The sequence below is a fragment of the Engraulis encrasicolus genome, chromosome 1 (genome assembly GCF_034702125.1).
Source record: "Engraulis encrasicolus isolate BLACKSEA-1 chromosome 1, IST_EnEncr_1.0, whole genome shotgun sequence".
Lineage (NCBI taxonomy): Eukaryota > Metazoa > Chordata > Actinopteri > Clupeiformes > Engraulidae > Engraulis > Engraulis encrasicolus.
The window spans coordinates 6,632,161-6,643,986 of NC_085857.1; positions in this window are offsets into that span (position 1 = coordinate 6,632,161).

Here is an 11,826-nt window from a genome sequence, read left to right on the forward strand (position 1 = left end):
CTAAATAATTTATTTTACATATGAGTTTCTTATCATAGGCCTATTCATTTATTTTTTTTAAACGTTTTAGACCAGATTACTAAAGGCAAGCTACTAGGGGGCAGGCTATAAAATATGGTAATTTTAAATGCAAACAATTTGATGGAGCTAAATTAATTGAAGCCTTAGTTATATTTTACAGGCGCTATGCTTAAGTTTCTGACCAGCTCAGACTCCAGTCAGTCAGCCAGTGGAGGGCCAGCACAATGTTCAGGTAGTAGGCCTACACAGATGAGCCAGGTACACCTGCAGCTGATGAGGTAGTCGCATGCTCAGTACAGCCACCGTTGTCTTCATGTTCACAATCTGTTATGACATTATTGATGTTTTTGTCTCAAGAGCGCAGAAAGGGAGACTTTTTAATTAAGCTTGATTTGAGTCAAATGTTGTGTCTGTGGTTCGCGTTTTGCGGTGTGGGGGGGGGGGGGGGGGGGGCATATTTTTGCCTAGAGCCCCATGGAGGTCAGAACCGGCTCTGCACACACACACACACACACACACGCACACACACACACACACACACACACACACACAGTGCAAAAACATATACACGTTAAAGTAGAGAGAGTAGAGTGTAGAGCAGTGGTTCTTAACCTTTTTTTCTTAGCGCACCCCCTTACCTGTGCCGAAGACAAGCCGCGCACCCCCAACACAAACTTCTGCATGTGTATATATGCACTAAAAATGATAAATGAGTGATTAATTACAATGATCTCGCTTGTGACATGAATCAGTACCTGAATGACTTTAAATGGGAACCAAAACTTGTTTAATTTGGACTTAATTTGCCCTAATTATAATGTTTGCAAGTATAATTTCGGTCACAACCTCTACACAAACAAAATTCCGTGCACCCCCTGGAATCTCTCGCGCACCCCCAGGGGGTGCCCGCACCCCAGGTTAAGAACCACTGGTGTAGAGTACACGTAAATGTATTAATCCCGAAGGAAATTTAGGTGTCTCGTAGCATACACACATACAAATTAATTTACACATTAACCCTATCCAGACCGGGCTTTTTTGGCATTCCTTGGACCGGGGGGGGGGGGGGGTTTTTTTACCCCCCCCCCTCATAACTTAGGAACCGAATGGCGTATGACCACCAAACTTGGAGGGGATGATCTTCAGCCAAAGATCTATGAATGACATCAGTTTGGTGTCATTATGGGATATTATGACATCATTATGACGTCATTTCCTGATTTTATTGCCCAAAATGTCACCTTAATGTATTTTCCATCTAACTTTCTCAATCTCAATTTTGGTTATTATGTGCTTCAGACCACTTCAAATGTTCACAAGGGTGTCTGATGCTAATGAAAATGCAAAAAAATATGAAAAGTGATGATGATGAGACTTAGATCAGTGATTTTAGGTCAGGCGTACCTGTCAGAAACCCGTTGCCATGGCAACAACAAAACTGATAAACCTAATCTTTTGGTATCACACTGTAGCCAACTTCATTTTAGAAAAAGTCGCAAAGTTTCGTAGTCATAGCTTTAGTCATTCAGGAGTTATACGACATCAAAGTTGGTGCGGGCACTTTTAGCCCCCCCCGGTCTGGATAGGGTTAAACAATCACCTAGTAGGACTCTCTCAGTGCAGTTATGGGGGGGGGGTGATCAGCAGGCATAGGCAAGGCAGATAACAGGCACAGATGGTGGGGTGTGGGATATGGCAGGTCAGCAGCCGCCGTAGAGGAGAAAGGTAGAGTAGAGACAGAGATTCTTTAAGTATAGAGATATGCCAACATAATAGGTTTCTATGGGCACCTAACGCGACCAGGTTCCGGTCTGCCTAAAGGGGCGTGTCATAATGCTCCTACAATGAATAGAACAGTCCTTAGGTCTGCCTAGGTCTGCCTAAGGGGGGCCATAATAGAACCAGGAAACAATGGGTCTATGGAACCTCTCTCTCTCTACTCTCTCTGGTAGAGATAGGTGTGAGAGACAGTTATGCTGTCCAGCCACCTATGACAATCTCTCTCTCTGTGTCATTTTTTGTGAACTATTAAAAAGCTGGAGACCCCTGGGGACAAAGGACCTTCGTAGCATGTCTGTCTTGCAGGAGATGGCACGGAATCTTTAGCTAAACAGGCTTCTTTGTTGGGCAAAGAGAGAGTGCAAGGGGTCGTTATAATTTCCATTATAGAGTTCAGTAAAGTTATTTTATGTTATTTTATGTCTAAGTATGTGTGTAATGTCTCGTGAGCAATGTCTTTATGTGTATATGCTACTTGACACCTTAATTTCCCCCTGGGATCAATAAACGATACTCTACTCTAATCTACTCTACTCTAACTTGCATGGTCACTGTTTCAGCTGTGTTGAACCATCTAGTCTTCCCCTGCCATCCAGGGATTTGCAAATTTGGTACATGATATTGTCCAATGTCTGGTTAAACCTCAAAAAAGTTAGCCTGGCTCTCGCGAGACCCCTAGTGCTTCGCGCATCTTCGTTACACTTCGTGGATGACAATCCATCTGCGACAGCCAGGTTACAAAAAAGTAGGCTAATGTAAAGAAAGATCTCCCTAGTCTGCTATGACATAACACAGGCCTTTAGTAAATTGACATTTCAATGCCTATTACAGCGTGCCTCAGATGGTACGGCGTGCATGAATGGGCTAACATAAAGGAGACTTCACTATATACATTTTATTGCTACATACGTCAATCATCACATTTAATTAATTGCATAATTTTATACAATTATTGTTTTTACCATTAGACAGTAGTTTTGGAGTGAGACGTCCGCACACTTAAAATCCTTTTTGTTTTCTTTTATTATTTCATGGTTAACAAACTGGCCACACCCTTGGGTGCCAGGCATTTTCTAATCACCACTCAGACTGTGTTTGTAGAAAATCTGATGAAGACTGTTGAAGTCGAAACGTAATCCAGCCATGAAATAATGAAAGAAAAAAAAAAGGTCTGCAGACCTCTCACTCCAAAACTACAGTCAGCCTTTGTCCTGAGATATGCACAATCTTCACCTTCAACCATTATACAGTAGCATGGTTGTGGGATGTGATACAGGGTATACAACCTTATGATTTGATGTGATAGTCCAAACCAGGGGTCCCCAAACTAATAGCCTGGCTCTCGCGAGACCCCTAGTGCTTCGTGCATCTTCGTTACACTTCGTGAGCTCGCACAATCCATCTGCGACAGCCAGGTTACCAAAACTAAGGCCCGGGGGCCGGATGCGGCCCGCCATGTCCCTTTGACCGGCCCTCCACCTCTCTGCACCTCACCATTTGAACTGCCCCAAAGAAGCAATCCTATCTTGTCTTGATAGTTTCTCATCTCACTGTAATATAAACAGGCCTACCATTTCTATTACTCTATCACTCATAAACTGTCAATCACCATATTTTTCTTACCTTTCCTTGGTATTTTTACATGGTTATTAGAAATTAAAAGGAATACCTGTGGCATTTCAAATTGAAAAACATGTGTGAAGTACTCACTTCTTTTGCAAATCACTTGTAATGATGAGCTATTTTTTGCTAGAAATTAAGGCTATAACAGTTAGTGGCCTAGTATAAAGCCCACATGATTGATCCCGGCCCCTGATCACAGTCATGAACGATAATGTGGCCCCCAGAGAAAAAAAAGATTGGGGACCCCTGGTATACACTGTAGGCTCCTTTTAGTTGACTTCTACTTTTGCCTCTGCCCTCTACTCTGCCTTGCCTTTTCTTGTGCAGTAGACTACTTCCAACTGAACTGGCAGCGGGAGACTATCTTTGACTTCTTCAGCTCCCTCAAATAGCTACAAGGCCATGAATAGATCTGCTGGTCAAAGGTAGGGGACTTTAAATAGAGAATTAAACCTCTTTGGCATACCGAGCACCTCAGTTCAGCTCAGTTGCCCCTACCTGTACCTGTACGGCACCTACAAGGTAAACACACACATTTAGCTGAACTCACTTGCCCGCTTCACTTCTTCCTCAGGACACAACACACAGTACGTACTGCTAGGACAAGACTCAGCAATATACACCCATACTGTCCTGAAATGGGCACCATGGGGAAGTGGTTAGGGCGTCAGACTTGTTGCCCAAAGGTTGCCGGTGTTCTGACAGGTTTTCCTACATTGTCATATTTTCCTTCGTAATATTGTTTACAGTAAAAAACAAAACAGTAACACCAAACAGGGTGTTAGATATACGAGATGAAGGATATGAAAATAAAATCGCATGGTCATGGATACAAGTATTACCAAAAACCTGGATTTTTATTCAACGTTAGCAAAACCGCTAGCAAAACCGCTAGCATAACGAGTCAGTTAGGTAGGCCTAAGTTGCCAGGGTCACACTTCAATTTCTAAGACACACATACACAAATAACGATAATAAACACACACTTGTTGTGTAAATTGTAAATTTGAGTACTGCATTTATCTGTTCTCCGCTAAAATTGCAGTCTTAGGATCAGCTGTTGTTGACGTTCCATGGTCTGCCCATTTGTAGGATTATCTGGCATGTAGGAGTATTTTACAGAACAACTGTTCGACTCCCGACCCGCCAGGTTGGTGGGGGTAGTAATTAACCAGTGCTCTCCCCTAGGGGTGGGCGATATGGCAAAAAAGTTGTATCACGATATTTTAACATGAAATCACGATTTCGATTTTTTATCACGATCTTCCATCCAAAAAATAAAAACAAGAAAAAACAACTTTCATATACTTGCAATTTGTAATTTGCAGTCAATAAAATGTTAACACACTGATGACACTCTCATAAAGTGTACAATTGGAATACAATAATGTAAAGAATAAAGTGAAGACAACAACAAAAGTGAGAAAACGTCACTCTGATACTGATAATAAACATCCTCACTGCAAGACGATCTATACGATTTCTCCACTTTGGCAGATTCGAGACGATCTTTTACTCAATATCGCGATTCACGATATAATATCGTCATATCGCCCACCCCTACTCTCCCCCATCCTCCTCCATGACTGAGCAGTAGCGGTGGGTGGAAATTTTGATTAGGGAAGCACAAGAATACAGAATACCGCAGGTGACGTCAGCATAATAAGAGGTGTCGATAGGCATGGATTTCAGTTCTTGCCTAGCTCTATTTAAGAGGCCATGATGAGGTTTGCAGCAAGTGAAACATGTAAGTAAAAGGGACACAAGCTTGCTCCACAAAAAAAACCCCAAACTGTTTTGAGATGTGCACGATGCAAGGGGTCACTAGAGAAGGGTTCACTAGGTAGTCTAAAACCTCGGATATGCTCTCAGATATCGATTACCAACCATTCCAGTGCAAGTCCATCACCACAAAACTGGAGACCTTTTGTAGCCTAACAGACAAGCGTCACAAAGTAGTAAGAGTTTCCACGTAGTGCAGATCCCCATCAGCCCAGCCCTCAAGAAGAGAATAATAACTTATAAACAACAACAAATGTGCTGTCTTTCTCTACCCTGCTTGTCGTCACATGCGCCCTACTGTTATTCGTGATGACAGCCAGGAAATATTGCGCAATACTGAGGAAACCATCAAATCATTGAGTGGGCCTCGGCTGCTAACGTCAGTCCATCTGCCACCAATGACTTTATCCCGCATTGACCACAACAACAGCCAATAAGACGTTCTTGATTACAGCACATTAAACACTTCTCTGACCTCTCTTCTCTACAACCGACAGTAGGCTACGCTGCGCACAACAAAAGCACCTCTGTAACTTTACGACAACATAATTTGCCATCACCAAAGCATTGAACATCGAGGCACTCGGCGGTGCTATTACAAGTAGGTACCCTGAGCATGGTACCGTCCTGCTGCACTGCTCCCTAGGGGCGCCGTTGAGGGCTGCCCCCTTTGCACGGGTGAGGCATAAATGCAATTTCGTTGTGTGCCGTGTGCAGGGTTCACTTGTGTGCTTGTGGAGTGCTGTGTCACAATGACAATGGGAGTTGGAGTTTCCCAATGGGCTTTCACTTCACTTTAAATGACCTGAATCTGAATCTATACTGGGATAGGGAACTTTAAATAGAGAATTAAACCTCTTTGGCATACCGATTCAGTTCCTCAGTTGCCCCGATACCTACAAGGTAAACACACACATTTAGCTCAACACACTCGCCCAGGACACAGCATACGTACTGCTAGAACAAGACTCAGCAAAATACATATTGTCCTGAAATGACCCTGATTACTCAGAATCGACTGGGGTAGGGGACTTTAAATAAAGAATTCAATCTCTTTGGCACACCGATTCAGTTCCTCACTTGCCCCGATACCTCAATACTCAGAATCTACTGGGTCCTTAGAAAATCCAACATATTGCAAAAGGGGCTTTTTAAACAATGCAGTTTATGATGGTGTGGTCTGATGTATGTATGATGGTGTGGTCTAATGTGATGATGATGATGATGATGATGATGATGATGATGATGATGATGATGATGATGATGATGATGACGACGACGGTGGAGGTGGGGGTGAGGATGATGATGACAGGGAAACTGTGTACGTGGGAAAGGCCCTGTGGTTGAGCTAAGCTAGTTATTTTGACTTTGACGTAAACAAAGGCTGCCATGACAAAATAGAGCAAGACACAAACAAGGCTTATATGTGAAAACATACATTAACGTGGAGATATTCAAGCCTACTGCTCAAATCAGAGGTTCTAAGGTGAATACAATAGATCACTCACTTAACAAAACTCTTGAACAGGTTGCAGGGTTTTAAACTGTTAGTGAAGTGCTGCACGTGGATCAAACTCATGACTTAGCAAATTGTGCAGAGACTTTTTAAGGGAATCAAAAATGCACATTGACAAATGTACTTTTCCAGAAGCACTTCAAAGCACCAGATCAAGTATTGCAGTGGAGGTAATACAGTAGGTAGGTGATATTGACATTGATTTGCTGACTTTGTCATAGACTACAAATGCAAACAACCTGCTTGGGTCATAATGATCACCTGTCTTAAAGCTGAACTCAGATTTAACTCAAGCTCTAACAGGTGGTTAGTAATCTCTCACACGCCATCTCTCTCTTTCTCTCTCTCTCTCTCTCTCTCTCTCTCTCTCTCTCTCTCTCTCTCTCTCTCTCTCTCTCTCTCTCTCTCTCTCTCTCTCACACACACACACGCAATGCAGAATCCTCTTATTTCATAGGGGTCAGAGGGGCATAAAGATGTCTCTACTGTTGTGTTGTGTTGTGTTGAGTATGAGCGAGGAAAGGTTGCACCATGCATAGGTTCTTACAATAATAAAGGACCTATGCATGGTGCGACCTTTTGTCATTTTTCAGTTCTGTTGGTCAGCACTCTCAAAAGAAGAAAAACTTGTTGGGTGAAGCCTGCTCCAACCTTTATGAACTTTTGCGTATGAACGATACATTCGTTTATGGGTTGTTGTCTTATTGTGTTCATCTCATGCATGCATAAATACATACATGTGTTGTTCCAGAATTGTGTGATTGTGTGATTTTAGTGTGCTTTGTGGGTGTATAATTCCCATACTGTATGAATTTCATGCAATTGTCAGCTATCTTTTTGCAATAAGGATATACTGTATATATTACCTTATGCACATTGCATTTACTGTACACCTAGTTCATAGTGGACTAATTGATGTGAGATGCAGTATTATGATGTGGACGTAGCAAAACATAAACAGTTCGCACAAGCAGTCCTCCACTGGCTCAGAAATGCACACACGGAAAATGACATGGAAAATATTACCTCAGTATAAAACTTTAGTTTAATAAATTATTGCCAATTATTGGATGTGCATAGTGCAAACATAGAACAGTGAAGCATAAAAAGGGAATCGTCAATCATAGCACAGCGAGCATGAAATCACAACCTCCAAAACACAGGGCACATGTTTGACTCCCAGCAGGTTACCTAACGGTCACATCAATGTCATCTCTCATATGCGTGCGGCCCTTAGCAGCACTCCCATCTTCCTCTGACAGGTTTGCATTGCGTGATGCCAGGACTGGACTGGGCTGGGGGAGAAATATGGCCCGGGCACTTTTTGGTTTAAAGGGTTCCCCCCCATAGTTAGTGGTGCAGAACCGGTGGGCCCCGCACCCTCGTTGGGCCCCTATTTTCAGAGATGTGACATTTATGAAAATAGGGGCCCATGAGTAGCCTATGCGGGACCAACCGGGAAATGCCCGCTATGCCAGATGGCCAGTGCAGCTTTGCGTGATGCTTCCAGTGATGCTAGCGGGGGTGTCTCAGGCCACACATAGACCTGACACTAAGGTGGATTAGGGCAGGGCGGAGGGTATAAAACTGAGGACGGACACACACACACAGGACTAAACACACCAACACACAAAGTGACAAGTTCTCACCCTCGTCTCTTCTCCAATCCAGAAGAGGCACACCTCTGCAAACCGCGTCGTCGCAGACACAGTAAGTGACTTTTCCCTGTGCTGATATTTGATCTTTTCTGCTTGTGTGTTTTTTCTGCTGTTTAGTTGGTGCTGCTTGCAAATCCAGCACACGCTCATGTGGAATTCCAGTGGCGTTGACAGTCTGCATACAAATGAGCATTTCTCTGCACAGTAAATGTTGCAGTGTTAATTCAACACTTAAAGAGTTCATTTAAGTCCAAATGATGTCAAATCAACTCTCTAAGTGTTAAATGAGCACTGCAGAATTGACTGTGTGAGATTGCAAAAATAATTAAATGGGAGCTCATCGGTGTGCGTTTTTTTTTCATTAACTATGGACATAACTTTTTTTTTTTACCTGCACCCGAAACCAATCTTTGTTGGATGTGCGTGAGATTCGATTGGGAAAAAGAATTATTGAAATGAACTATTGCCTTAACAGACAGTCGCAATATTGCCTCAATGCAAAAGACAAAAGATACATTAAGAAAGGTAGGCTACATAGATAGAAGGTAAGGTAAGGTAAGGTAAGGTAAGGTAACGTAAGGTAAGGTAAGGTAAGGTAAGGTAAGGAGATACAGTAAGTAAGGAAGTAGGGACATTGTGGATAGAAAAACGGTATGAGATGTGAGCGAGCAATCAAGCGAGAGAGAAAGACAGAGACAGAGAGAGAGATTGTTGATTAAGCAACAGTATATTGAATTCTGATGATGTAAAGGTAAAACACACTGGTTCAGGGAAGACTGCATTGTGTTGTGGATCAACAGTAAATGGATCACAGGTTGAAATCTGTTGCTGTAAAAAAAGGTTTTCATAGTTGTATTTACAATATAGAATACACAAGATGTCTGTGTAAATGAGTTGCTTTCTGTGCTTCTAAATGTGTGATGTGTTGTGGTTCTAAATGTGTGACTCCTACTCCTAAGTTTGGATTCATCTATAGCAGTGGTGTAGTCTACTTTTTTATGGTGGGTATACTGTATATTTGAGCATTTATTGAAGTGGGTATACTGTATATATTTGTGCTATTCAAAACAATGGATCAATCAATTTTAAGTGGGTATGCTGAAATCCCTGAAATTTAGAAGTGGGTATACTCCGTATACCCGCGTTCTACGTAGACTACACCACTGATCTATAGGTAGCAGGTGCGATGTACTGTAAGGACAATCTAACCATGTCGCTCAGTGTTAAATATAGTTGTTTGTGTAAGGGCATTAGCTCAGGGGATTCCAGTCTTTGGCACTTACTGGGGGGTCAAAAATTAGAACTAAGCCCCGGGGCTTTAAGCCGGTCCATCGCGAGCCTCGTGTCACGTCACCGCCATGGACGGATCATGTCTCCATGGGCCCCTGGGCTAGACAAGCAAGAAAGGCCCCCACCCCTCAATCAATGTAGCTATAGTTTCCAAAAAGATTCAAAGTTGTAGGCCAGGTGTTACCAATAGAGACCCTATGTTAGAAACGCTATGACCTGTTGTTGTTGGGGTTGCCGGATCCCCTGAGCAAATGTGAACATGCAGTTGCTAGAAGTACAACATCATTAACACAGCATGAGAATTAAAATATAGAGGCATCGATACGCCCTGAAGAAGAAGGCCTTTAAGGCTGAAACGCGTAGGCAATTGTAGCCAAATAAAAAGTACCAAAAAAATAAATAAATAAAAAAAATACAACCTTGAGTGCCTCAGAACTTCTCTTCTTGGACTGAAATATATAGGCTTGGATGTCAGGGCCCCTTTGAGTCTTGGGGCCCCTGTGCTGGGCCCGGTAGGCCCCCGTACTGTAATCTGTCCTTGGTCACCGCTGAGGTGAGGTGAGCTTGGGAGAGGGATGAGCAGGGTTTGGCGCAGCTTTCACATGAGCTCAGCTCAGAAGACATTAGTGGCCTTATGCAACATATGGACAGAGAAAGCACAATCAATGTGCTGAATTGAACACAATCAATGTAGGGGTGAATTCAGGTAAATTGGGCCACTTTTTTGCATATAGGTAAGATTTACCCGAATCCAAAAAAGTCAGGGGGAAACTGGGAAGGTGTGTGTAGCGTATCCAAATCGGGTTTCTTTGAGCATGTTGTATGTTGCTCAGAAATAAACAGAATAGCAATCAGACAACCGGGAAATCAGTGAAACCATATTCCACTGTATGACTGGAACATTTCATGAATATGTACACTGTAAGAAAATTTCCCTGCAAAATAACGGCAGTTACTGGCAATTATATTTACCTGTAATTCTACTGTTATTTCACACCAAAAATCAAATACAGCTCATTGCTGTTTAATGTATCACAGTATATAACATTTTTTCAGCAGCAATTGAACTGTTAAATAACAGTACTCTACAGAAAAATAACAGTACATTTCAGTTAAAAAGTTGAATTGTACTGTGTGATGACAGGCAAATACTGGGTCATAGTTGTATTCATGAATATGGCCATGGCAACTTCCCACCCCACCCATCATTCTCCATAACTGTGGTACCCTGGCCATGTTACCACCCCACCCTCCCATCGTTTACCATGACTGGAGTGCCTTGAGCATGATACTATGCCGCAATGCTGTATTGAGAAAATGGTTTGCGGTGGTCCTTTGAAAGTGTGGGCATGAACAAAATGTCAGAGTACGCAGTGCTATGTTACAATGATAGTGTGCAAGGTGGGCTTTTTACTGTATCTCTTGATGAGCCAATGATGAATATAGCATTGGTCAGTCTTTAAAAAATATTTTGCACCAAGTAGCACAGCAAACAAGCAGCACTACAAGCTAGCTCTCAAAGCAATGCCTAATTTGCAGCAGGCACATTATATGCCACAATGCCACAAATGATGCCACATACAGCAAGCTTTCACAAAGAGGAAAGTGTGCAAGCATGTAAGCAAGCTTGTAGGCAAGCTTGTGCTATGCTGTGCCATGCAGGCCAGCCAGCAGGCAGGCAAGCAACTGAAGTGTTGATAGTCCAGATTTATATACAGGTGCAAGAGTACCATGTGACCAGAGTCATCAGGCCCTTGGCAGGTGACGCCCGTAATTGAATAATGGCATAACAGCCCTACTCAGGTGAGGCCAGGCACTGATAAACAGTTTAGATGGGGCTGCTTGTTGCAAGAGTGTTACAAGTTCTTAAAATGTTTCAGCCATTCACACTTTCATCACTATCAAAATGCATGTGCTACTCACACTTTGCTGCATCAATCACTTTTTAAGTATTGCAGTTTCCTTAGGAATTGTTTCATCATGCTTGATAGTATCAGATAATCTTTAACCAGTCAGAATGACTTCAGTCCTTCAGGTGGTATTGAAGTTTGATGGTGATCACGGACAAGTGGAGGATGAATGGGTTTCAATGGTGCTGCCTAAAATAACTTGTTATTTTCTAGAGATGCACCGGATCCGGTTCCGGTTCCGGTTCCG